The sequence below is a fragment of the Oxyura jamaicensis genome, chromosome 5 (assembly GCF_011077185.1).
Source record: "Oxyura jamaicensis isolate SHBP4307 breed ruddy duck chromosome 5, BPBGC_Ojam_1.0, whole genome shotgun sequence".
Taxonomy (NCBI): Eukaryota; Metazoa; Chordata; class Aves; order Anseriformes; family Anatidae; genus Oxyura; species Oxyura jamaicensis.
Window position 1 is genome coordinate 16,649,684 of NC_048897.1, and position 12,478 is coordinate 16,662,161.

The following is a 12,478-nucleotide window of genomic DNA, read 5'->3' on the forward strand; positions in this document are numbered from 1 at the left end:
AGGAAAGGAAAGGAAAGGAAAGGAAAGGAAAGGAAAGGAAAAAGAGAGAGAAGAGATGAAAAACATATTCTAGAAGTCATATCTTTTAAACATTTCATAGACTATATGAAGGCTTTTCCAAGGGAAACACAAAAGGTTCTGGAGAAAAAAAAAAAAAAAAAAGTTGTGGCTTTTGAGAAAAGCTTAGAAAAGAGTTTGCAGAAAAGCACATTTTATCATATATGCTGTTACTCTTTTCTGTTACCCACAAAGGAAAGGTTAAAAATGAAATAAAAAAAATAAATTACAGTCTCACAGTATCTGTCAGTTTCCTTCTTTAAGACTGTATATAGAAGATAGGAAGGCATTAAATTCAGAGAAGTGATACAGATTATAAGAAAGGATATTCTTTGTCTAATTTTGCTATGTACTTTGATGGATGAGGATACTGTCATGTACATTTGGTTTGTTATGAAGACACAGCAGTTGCTACTAAGGCACCAGTGAGCTGGAAATTTCGACACTAAAGCAGTGGTTAACTACTATTATGCCTAATTCTGCCAATCCACTTCAGAGGAGTTAACTCATTGTAACAAGAAAGATCATGGGTAGGTGGAAGAAAGGTGAAAGGTCCAAGTCAGACCTTTATTTTTTTTATTGAAAACATGAATTTACAATTAGGATATTTCATGAACTAAGTATCTTTCCTCTTCTTGACTGAGTTAATCTCAAAGGACAAAATAATATAACTTTGTGTCCTCCTCAGAAGAGGCATTTTTTCAAGGCAGCACATTATTTTCAAAAGCCTCTGAAAAAGTGGGAATGGTGGTGCCTACGAGGTAGGGTGAGAAGTTAAGTCATTATTTGGTGACCAACTCCAATACTTATAATGTGTCACAAAACTGTTGCTCTCTACATTTTGTAATAACTTGGTAAAAAGTCTGAACTGAATATACACATGCCTATTTCACAGCATTCAACAAAATACTACAAAATAAAATATAGTAATAAATTAAACTATTCAAAAGAAATGTTGGGTCTTGAGCTACACCTTTCATCTTCTGTTTCTAAGGCCTGTAATGGTCTTTGCCAATGTTGACAAAAACGCTATCACTTTTATCATGAAGGTAAGATATGCCATTAAATGCAAACAAATCTTAATCCTTCTGAAACAAGACAAATCCATCTTAGCTGAAATATTTGATGGCTTATGTCTACAGCTCTAGAATTAAGATCTAGGCTTTGGGAGGAAGCCTTCAGTCAGATATGCTACATGAATACAATGACAGTTCTCACAAATGAGGTGGGAAGTATGTAGAAAATGATTGAGAAGTCCTCCTCCATAGTCTTAAGGAAAATAATTGCACTAAGCATCTATTTTCAGAAGCATAATATAAGATCATCACAATTTGAACTGTTGACTGGAACTGGGTTTGACACTTCATAGGACGTACTGTTCTTTCTTCCTGAAGTTGTTTTGACATGAAAATATGACCATCTCTTAAAATAAGGGAAATATTTGGTTGCCAAGGAATGCTAAAGCAATTCTGGGGTCTGTGTGGGGGGGAAATGTTGATAAATATCCATTAAAGGATTTTCATTTCAAAATGATAGTTTTACCATTCTTAAGGGAATAAAAGATCTTGCTTTTCCTGAATTTTCTACAATTAAAATTTTGGTAAAAGGTTCCAATAGGTTTAATTTAAATGCACATGCAATACAAAGTCTCTGAAACCTGGAGATTTAAAAATTCCATCTGGCAAGCCTCCTGCAATTTGATATTAAATTGCCGATAGCTAAATGTGGCTGCTCTGGTTGCATTAGGCATTGACATGAAAATTCAAGGAATTTGTCTTCTGCCAGAAAAGATTCTAATGCTGTAATAATTTTTCATCATTATGGTATTTTTCTGCCACTGAATTTTACATATTCTTTTTAATTAATCTTTGGACTCCTGGTGGATAGTTTCAATGTATGACTCATTTAAAACAATGACTCTCCATTAATAAAATAACATTCAGATTCAAACTTTTAAATGTCTGCAAATAAAGCACTAAAACTCCTAGGCAATGAATACAGTTGAGGTGGTAAGAGAAATTGCCTTAACTCTACAGTTTCAGAGTTGGAGGTGAAGGAAAACAGCAGGATTATATCACCCTAGATCAGCTGTGACTCTGTGGTCAGGTTATTATGCTCAATTTGTCTAAAGATGAGGTGAATGGGTCAGATAAACTGGTTCAGATAAAATAATGTCCTAACATTTTTTTTCAGTTTTAAATAAGTTTGATAAACTTAAAAAGTCTTCCAGCATCTCCAACTTTTACTGAAAATAACAGGAGAAAAGGACATTATGAATTTTCTAGCAGGTTAAAATTTTTATGTATCAGACTTCTAGAGCAATCAGTCCTAAGAAAACCATTCTTCAAGGCTCAATTTTTTTTATTTGGATTTACGGATATTTCCTCAAAGATATTTTTAAAATTATTTTGTGTCATATTCAGACTTACTTTAAATTACAGATCTGTGAAAATCTCACAATTTAATGTTTATTCTGTAATAAGTCTGAGCAACAGAATTCATATATCACTAATATTGCTTATTGAAATATGTCCAGAAAGACTTGTTTACTAGTCTACTTCTGTATTCTTCTTTCCATATAATGTATAAGCTAAGGTGCCAGTAGTTTTCCATGAAAAATCCTGCATTTAGTGCAAATGTCAGGACATGCCAGCTCCTCAGCAGTTCTTAGTCTTTCTCAGCCTTTCTTCTCTTAGTGAAAGAATACATGTTTGACCTTGTATGCAATCTGCCTTATTGCTGCTTATTCAACTGAACCATCAAACTTCTGAAATCTAATAGAAGTTTCAAGGAAGAACTTTAGCCAACCTATTATTTTTTTCTTGAAATTTTGAAAGTTACACTGTCATGATTTCAGCATCTCTAGTTCACAGTGCAAAACAAAAGAAAATGTTGCTGCTCAAGTAATTTTAATTAGTGGCAAACTGGCATCCGGACAACAAAGACAAGAGATAACATGAATTTTTATACTCCAGCAAAAAGATCACTTCCAGAGTGGAAAAACACTTCAATAATCTGATTCCATGTGTCTGAATCAAGTATTTTTAATACTATAATGTGCCAACACTGATATTAGCTAAAGGAGAACCAAACACACTGTTTATACAATACTGCTTATCCACTATCTTGCAGTGGCTCCCCAAAGATTTTTTAGCCCAATTTTCTGAAGAAACAAGACTTATTTCATCAGTCTGTCCTAATAACTTCTCTAACTTCAACCAAAACTGATGGAAGATGAAGACATTGTAAAGACATTGCATTTCTACAAGCTTCACAGAGGTAGGCTAATGGATAGAGAAAACAGAATTTACTAATATATTATTAAAGAGCTTTCTATTGAAATCAAGGAATTCAAATAGATGTCACACAAATTATTAGTCTGCCATTCATGTAACAACTTGTTTCATCATCGGGATTCAGCAAGGTGGCATGGAAACATTAAATATCTCGTTTAACTGCAGAAGTGTTTGAATGCTGAAGTTCTATCATAGGTTAAGTTTAGAAAATCAGTGTAGTAATTTATATGCATTGTGTGACAGGTGTTTGGTGTTGAATGAGGATGTTTATGGGCTTCAAAATATCTTAATATATTATATAATTCATTAATGAATCAATAAAGCTGAGAAACAGCCACTCTTTAAATAAATCTCCTTACAGGATTTGCTGTACATTCAGAAATATGTATCACCGTAATCATTTTCAGTTGAAAAAAGGAATTATTCAAAATAAATAATAGTAAACAGGACCAATGTGTAACCTCTTATGTAATCATGATATATTTTCATGCACTTTGAGAAATGCAGAGCCGTTTTTGTAGTGTATCATGATCTATGCTTACAATGTATCCTAGAACAGCAGGGAATGTACAGCTTCATGGGCTAACTTGTCATAATGATCAGGTTAGAGTACTGTGGCAAATCTTTTGATGTATACACAGGGTAGAAATGCTCATGAAATTCAATATGCAGAAGATTTAAATGAATGTTAACAGCATAGATATTGCAGTACTGAAACACATTGAAGAAGAAAGTGAATGCTAGGCAAAGCAGATCTTACTCCCACCTTAGATAGTTACGATAACTCAATTTTCAATCATTTCATCTGTAATATAAGACCGTCAATAATCTGCAACCTGTTTCCCTCAGAAGAGACACTTCTAATTAAAAACCAAACTGATTAGTCATAGACAGCCTGAGCACAAGGGATAAGCAGTGTTCAGACATTTGCAAGACATCACCCCATAATAAAAAGAGGAAAATCAAAATGAACTAATAGAATTTAGTGACCTTTCTTAACCTTTGACCTTTCTTACTCCTAATGACCTTTCTTACTCCTTTAAAAAAGAAAAAAAAAGAAAAAAAAAAAGAAAAAGAAAAAAGAAAAAAACAGTTCCCTGGAATTTTAACATATAATAAATTATATGTATCAATAATTACAGAAGGAAAATAATAAACAGAAATACATTCAAAAAAGACCCAGAATACAATGTATCTAAGAGGCTCAACCCAATGTGAGCTACTGTTACAGGCTGAAACTCTTCTCAAACATTTTCTTCTGAGTCATATAGTAAATATTTCATCTGACTGAGAATTTACCAAAATATGGGATTATATGGAAAGTATGTGAAACATACACAAGGCAAGGCCACTAAAACATTACCTTCTTGTCTCAACATGACTTTCAGCTCCATCTGGTATCCTGACTATGATTCCACATGAAGATTGAATCCAAAGCAGCTTCAAAAGCTGAGCTCCTATTTCAACCAAAAAAGTAACAGACCAACAAAAACATCATGAAAAAGAAGACTATAATGGATCTCTAGGGGATATTATTCCCTTCCCCTGCCAAATTTTGAAGAAATATCTCCCAGATTTGAAGAACAGGCCGTGGATTTTGAAAATGGGATTGATTGCATTTTGTGGAAACAAAAGTTCCTGGATCTACCCAGAGAGAAACCTTCACATCTTTCTAGAAAGAAAACTCGATTGTCTGTAGAACAGCACCTTTGTTGTCAATTACCAGTTTATAAAGCACTGCTGAATACTGTATTTCTGTATGAATGAGAATAAAATGCACTGCCCATAACTAAAATAGCATTTTTAAAACTATCAGTCTTCAAAATCCAAAGCTTAATTTAAATCTTAGAAGTCAGGAAGAAACTGGGCAGCTTGGGTTTTAAAAATTATCTAGTATATCAGTTCTGTACATCTTCCAAATGAATTCCTGGACCCTATGTAAGGCATGGATTCAGCATTAGAGTCCTTCATTCTATGCCATGGAGATGGAGAAGAGTTTCTGCTGTTCTCTACCTGCTCACACATCACGACTAATATCACAAGACATGACTGAATTGATTTCCTCTGCACTGTCTGGCTTGCCTGAACAAATGGGGAATATTTCCATACTATAATTATTCACACTGGAATTTAGCTGTGAAATCAGCTTTAGCAATAATCATATTATTCTTATTAAAATTGTCAAAAGATGGGCTGGGAGGTATCATTTTTCACCATCTAATGGAAAACTGTACTGTCTCTATATCCACCTCTAAATGTCCTGTATTACATGAAAACCTGTAGGACTCTATACATTGCTACTAACTAATAGAATCATAGAATGGCTTGGGTTGGAAGGGGCCTTAAAGATCATCTGACTCCAACCCCCCTGCCATAGGCTGGGATATCACCCACTAAATCAGGTTGGCCAAGGCCCCATCCAGCCTGGCCTTGAACACCTCCAGGGATGCTGCTTAATGTATTTATACCACTGCATATATAGATACCTCTATTTACACCACTGTGCTTCCTGTAAGCTCTTGAGACCTTGCAGGTTTTTTTAAGTGTGATTTAATGTTCTCCTGTCTTTGACAGGCAATGATCAGAATTCAAGGCAGGTTTCATGGCTACAGCACCCCTAGTGATGGATCTGAGGGACTACAACAACAACAACAACAAAAATTACTGATCCCAATCCATTCCCATTCCATTTAGCAAGAGTGGGTCAGAAAAATGCAGATATGTTCTGTGTGTGAAGAAACAAACAAACAAAATCTATATATCAACTGGAAGATAAAAATAAGTGACATTCCGTATCTATTTCTGTGCTTAGTACAAGACATTGCATCAAAACTTGGCAGAGAGGTGCACAAAAAAGAAGTGACCACTTCAGAGAATAGAACTTTCCATTTATCCCACGTGCAACACTAATACAATTGTGGGAACAATAGAAATAATTTTCAAATTGCATTTTCCTCCTTTGAGGAAAAAAGCCAGTGCACAGAACCAACGAGAATAAGGAGAAAGGAAGCATTTGGAAACTCCGCAGTGTGGTAACACTATTTGGGCTAACATCACTTACGGAAAGTCACTCATGTAGTAGTCATTAATTTCTAAATGTTTGTTAGCATGATAAGACTTTCAGAATATCTTCTGCAGTCTGCTAATAAAATTGATTAATAGCCCACTAGGACTATGGACTGTGCTGTGAAAGGGAGGTAGATGAATAATGTTTAATAATGTGATACATTAAACTCCATACAAACTGCTTCAATACTTTGCTTAAAAAACATTTTAAACCAGAGATCTCCAGAGAATTCTTATTTTTATAGACACTGTTACCTAAGGTAACAATAATGTAACACAACATACTTCATAGGAGCTGATGGACCTACTAACTTATGCACGATACTATGCTGTTTCACAGATTCACAGAATGGCTGAGGTTAGAAGGGACCTCTGAAGATCATCTGGACCAACCCCCCTGCCAAGCAGGATCACCTAGAGCACGTTGCGCAGGATGGCATCCAGGTGGGTTTTGAATATCTCCAGAGAAGGAGGCTCAATAAGTAATTTGGGCAACCTCTTCCAGTGCTTTGTCACCCTCACTGGAAAGAAATGCCCTCTCATATTCTTCTGGAATCAGTTTCTAGTCATTATATTAATATCTAAACAAACAGTCCACACAAAAATGAAATGAAGAATAAAAAGAAACAAACAAAAAGATAAGTAAAAGAGACCACCAAATCATCAATGTTCATTTCCAAATAGCAATGAAGACAAAACAGTAATAAGCTGAATCTGACAAAGCCAGAAAAGAGAATGTCAGGGGTGCATATTTTCTTGTCATACAAACCTCTCCAGTAGAAACATTTCTGGAATCAGAAATTATTTTGCGGAAATACAATTGTGATAAATATAATTAATAATTGTGAGTATGCAGTAAGCTCTTTCTGCTTTTGTTTATTTTGTTATTGTCTACAGTAAATCCTGTTACATAAGTAGTATCCAGAAGACGCCCATACAATGAAAGTTGCCTGGACTTTTAGAGCTAGTTTAACTGAAAATGACATCCTTAAATACCAAATGACTGTACTTCAAAGAAATAATTTGTTGTGGGAAGAAAAATTATGTCCTGCTTTTGTTTTGTTATGGTGTGACAGCATTGAATTCTGCGTCCATTAATAATTAAATTCCTAGGGAGGGATGATGAAAAGACAGCATCAATTCACATTTGCCGTATTCCTATCCTTCCCCATATGCTCTGAGTTAAGTTCAACATGTCCATGGGCAGATTGCATAACAGAATGCAGAAAGATTAGAACTGTATTCATTCATCCAGCACAAAAAAAAGAAAGAAGGAAAAAAAAAAAAAAAAAAAAAAACACTCAAAAACATGAGAAAAATTGTGAAATTGTATCTGATTTTTTTTTGATTTAAAATTGCTTACTATTTACATATTATTTGCCAATTTACATTTTATAATAAATTTTGCCTGTGGAAATTGCAAGGTTATTGTATTTTCATCTAGAAAAATATTTTTCATTTCCTCCTGTAATCAGTCTGTATCTTCCCTGTATTCTTTGTTCTTTGACAGATATATTTTAGAGTGAATTTTACGCTGACAACTTGTTGAACTTTTGACTACTGAGAAATTATGTAATGGGACTTCATCTTACAAGTGAAAAAACAAATTCTTCATATCTACAAACATAAAAATCCACCACTAACTTTCCAATTTTATAATTTAGGCCACAGATTTTATAGTCCTTTTTTCCTGCATCTTTAACATCCAGAAATGTTTTTTGCTTATAAATACCAACTTCAAATTGATTCAGATTGTAAATCCTGTGCAAAGATTCATACAAAGTTAGTCAGTCAGTACTATGCAAACAGAATTCTTCACAAGTTTCTTAAGGAGTTTTTGAATACAGACTACAGAGAATTTTGATTTGATTTTGTGTATGTATATATTTACCCCTTATGAAGATAGAGGCCAACTCAATAAATAAATAAATAAATAGCACCCCTTATGAATAAAATGAAAGCTCTTCAAATTTTGAGTAGATTTATATCTTCAAAATATATCTTGTACAAAGACTTTAAAAGTTGCTTGCCCTAATTTTCCCTTTGCTTCTGTTATTATCTCTGAAAAAAAATCCACCCTGGAATATGCACCATTTATTATGCAGCGTGTAAAAGTTTAAATGACATAACACACCTTAAACCTGTGCAAAGCACAGTGTTTTCCACTTTGGCAAATACATCTATAATTAAATCCTGTGGGGTCTAATTTAACCTCTTGTATTCAGAAGCAGATGCATCAGAGAATTAAACATACATCACAACTGGCAAAAGTGCACACCAAGGATAATAGGATTGTTTTTATTAGGTTCAAAATGATCCCTCATAAAGCTCCCAATATTGCTAACAAAAATATGTACTGTAAAAAAGCAATAATCTATTTCCATCTGAAAAAAAAAAAAAATACTGCTGTGGTAAGTCCAAAACCAGACTTCATTACATATCTATTGTTGGCCATTTCACAAGAACAACTTGTTCTTACTTTACAGTTGATTATTTTTCATGCAATTAAGGTTTTTGTTAATTTAAAATTATCCTTTCCAAAAGTCTTCATAGTTCTCTAATTAATGGATAATTATATGATTTTTCCACAGAAGATGTATCAGAAATGTTTCTTTAATCTTCTCTAGTCTTGGGCCTGAACTTGTTCCCATTCAATTTAATGTGATTCACATCATTTTCCTCACAGTTGCCTAAATCGTTCTTCTCACTACTCCCTGCATGTAGTTCAAATGTCTTCCTGTGACTGACACCACCATTTAAATCACAATCTTCACTGACATGTAGAGCTTGCTTATACCAAGTTCCTTTCCTTTCCTTTCCTTTCCTTTCCTTTCCTTTCCTTTCCTTTTCCTTTTCCTTTCCTTTTCCTTTCTTTTCTCTTTTCTTTTTTCTTTTACTTTTCTTTACTTTTCTATTTTATTTTATTTCTCCTTCTTCCTTCCTTTCTTTCTCTCTCTCTCTCTTTTTTTTTTAAATGTAATTAAAAAAAAAATTTTTTTACACCCCTGTAAATGCTGCAGGATTGACCAGACCTCTGTGGAGCAGATACAAGCCTAGCAGCAACAGGTTTCTTTTTTTGATGGCCTTCTATCAGCTCTAAGTCCAAAATCTTTCATGAGCCACAGGCTGACAACCTCTGGTCTAAATTACTGATGGAGTGGGAGTCTGAGCCCATTCCCAGTTGCCAAGTTGCCTAACAGGCAAGCATGTTCTCACATCCAGATATAGCCTGAACTTGTCAAAAGGCTCTCATATGCCCAAGTTCTCACTTGTGTCATTCCTGTGGGTCAGGCAAAGATTCTTAGACATACCAAGGGATAACTACAGTTAGCAGGAAAATAGGGTGAATTCGGCTTGTTTTGAAGTTCAGCTGATCTCAAGCGAACAGTCAACAATACAAATGTTTAAAAACCCATAATTATAGGAACTTGGAGATTATGAGCCCACCTCTTGGCCCCTCTGGCAGGGTCATGTTCCATCTCCATCCGCACATGTGCATTCTGGATTTGCTGTGGAGAGGGATGCTTTAGCAGACTGCTGACTCTGTGTTAGTGTTATTCCTAATGATGCCTGCATTTAAAAGGTTTCTTCACACAGTATGTTTGTGTTACATGCTGCCTCATATGTGTTCCAGATTTTTTCTTTCAAAAGATTACTTTTTATTAATCTCATTCCTTTTTATTTCAATATTTTGAAGTCCTTCAAATTTGAGGAAAAAATCAATTGCAGCCATTACTTTAAATGAACAATGAATGAATGCAATAAGAAATAAGTGAGCTGGGAATATTCTCCATATGCTGCTTCCAGCATAACTCTTAGAGTGCTCTCTTGTCAGACAGACAGCTCTTCAATGAGGTTAAAACAAACTGTCATCAGTCCTTCCATCACTGAAATTGGAGAAATATTGTTAAGCAATCTTATCCTTATTTTCTATTTTCCACTGACTGATTCTTGGAGTAATTTACATTCCTCCACTGCTTAATATAGATAGTTCTTTTTAAATACGTACCACCACTTGCAATATTTCCTCTGAGGCTTTTGAACCATATTAACTCAAAGTATTGTTAACAAATATTTACCACTGAAATATTCCTTTTTTTTTAGATATATTGAATGTTTCTGACACTAGACAAATGCCTGTACATTCACTTCTGTGCTTTAGTATTTATAAAATTAGACCCCAGATGTACAGATGTTTCCAAATTTAACCTAAACACAAAACTGAGCAGCTTGCCAAGAACACACCCACAGTTCAGTTTCAGTGATGGAAAGAGCATGTTCCTGTGTCTGCAGGACTTCACTTCTAATTATCAGGTAAAAATATTGCAAACATGCAAATGAAGCATTAAGCTATGTTCTGTTTGTTTGTTTTATCAGTTTTCTGGCAAAACATAAGGGTGCAGGCAGAGACCTTACTGTGAATGTAGCCAAAGAAGTGCAAGAAAATCACATTTTTGTTACTTTCTCCTGTTCCTTGTGACCAAATTACTTTGACAAAAGATTTACTATTAGTATTTAGTATTGATTTACTACTGGTAGCCTCCCCAGCTACTAGTTTCTCGAAGAGTGACAAGGCAACCTATCCAAACACATCACGGCTACAAACAGTCTCACACAGACAATGGACAAAAATCAGATTTGTTGTCCAGTCATAGACCTAGGACAACATACATGAACAACACTAACTTCCTCCAGCTTCTCTTTCTAACACACTTGTAGAAAGTTACACAGGCCTTGTTCCAAAAGGGATTTGAAAAAGTAATTCAACCTTCATCTGTCCTTGGCCTCTCTTGCTGAGACCAACAAGAACTGTGGCCATTCAAACAGGGCAATTCATCATGTGAAGACAGGGACCAGGATAAGAGGTGAACTTCCCCTTGCCTTCATTCCTAACTTAAGTGGAATAATTATTTCTCACTGCACACATTCAGGTGTTAATCTTGAGTGGTACAAATTGGACCTAATGGACAATCCTTAGGAGACTCCATGATAGATATCCAGGCTGAGGTCTGGGGGATTTTTGCAGCTGGAGCTCCTGGAGAGCCCACCTACATGTTGTGGGTTTGACATAACTTTAAAAGCTATAAATATTTTCTGCTGGACTGACCACTTGACCAGATATTTTTCACCAACATAAGCTTAAACAAACTCTGTTCTTTTCTTGCCTCTGAGAGACTAATTAAATAGTTGAAGACCGGTAGGATGTGCTTTAATGTCAAATTCCTCTGTTGAGTTCTGCAGCACTGGCAACATGACTTACGGGCAGGTATCCCCTATGGAATTTGCTCTCCTATGCCTTTTGCCAGATCCCAGCGTCATTGATCTTCAGAACGCAACATAAATCAGCACATACTGTTTTATTTTCATTTGCAGCTCTTTGGGAGGTTTTGTATTTCATCCAAATCATCTGCAGCAGAGCTCTGTGATGCTTATTGATGTTATTTCTGTATCATCTCTAATCTCTTTTAGTGTTTCTCAGAAGCAGCTATCAAAGTGGTATCTAGTATAAAAGTAATGAAGCAAATAATAAATCTGATTTTTGCTATCAAGGTGGCACCAAGCTCTTGACCCAAGTTTAGAAGACATCCTTTGAAGATGACAGAGTATACTGGGGCCCTAAACGTGCTCTGTGAAAAACATCTGATCACAGCAAAAAATCAGGAGCCAGTTGGACCACAGTCTAGCAGATAACCTCTATAATTACAGATTTTTCTTCTAGAAGTTTGACCTCTGTCAAGGCATGAACAAACACCTGACCAAGCCTTCCTCTATCCCCAAAACTCACAGATATGATGGTAGGCAGTCTTGCAACTACACATGCAGTAAAAAACTTTTTGTGGATGACCATGGCGTTTGCCAGTAGTCTTTCATCAGCTCTTCATCCTGCATTAGTGCCGTGTTTGAGTAAATCCAAACCAGAGCTGGATTCATTTATTAAAGGAAAAGCTTTTGTAAAAAAATTTTTTTTTTTTGGCCAAGGATGAACAGAGGCTCTTGTTACAGAGCAGAGATACTCATTTGGTAAAATAAAGTTCTTGCTTGTTACCCTTCCACACGTC

General features: G+C 35.1%; 2 long non-coding RNA genes across 2 annotated transcripts in view; one reads left to right on the forward strand and one right to left on the reverse strand.

The window, feature by feature from the left end:
- LOC118168198 overlaps positions 1-12,478 on the reverse strand; it is a 145,802-nt gene that overhangs the window by 61,616 nt on the left and 71,708 nt on the right. The window lies entirely within an intron of this gene.
- Positions 6,659-7,056, forward strand: LOC118168200. Its single transcript, XR_004751417.1, has 2 exons — positions 6,659-6,777; positions 6,852-7,056. It is a non-coding gene; the product is annotated as an uncharacterized LOC118168200 (long non-coding RNA).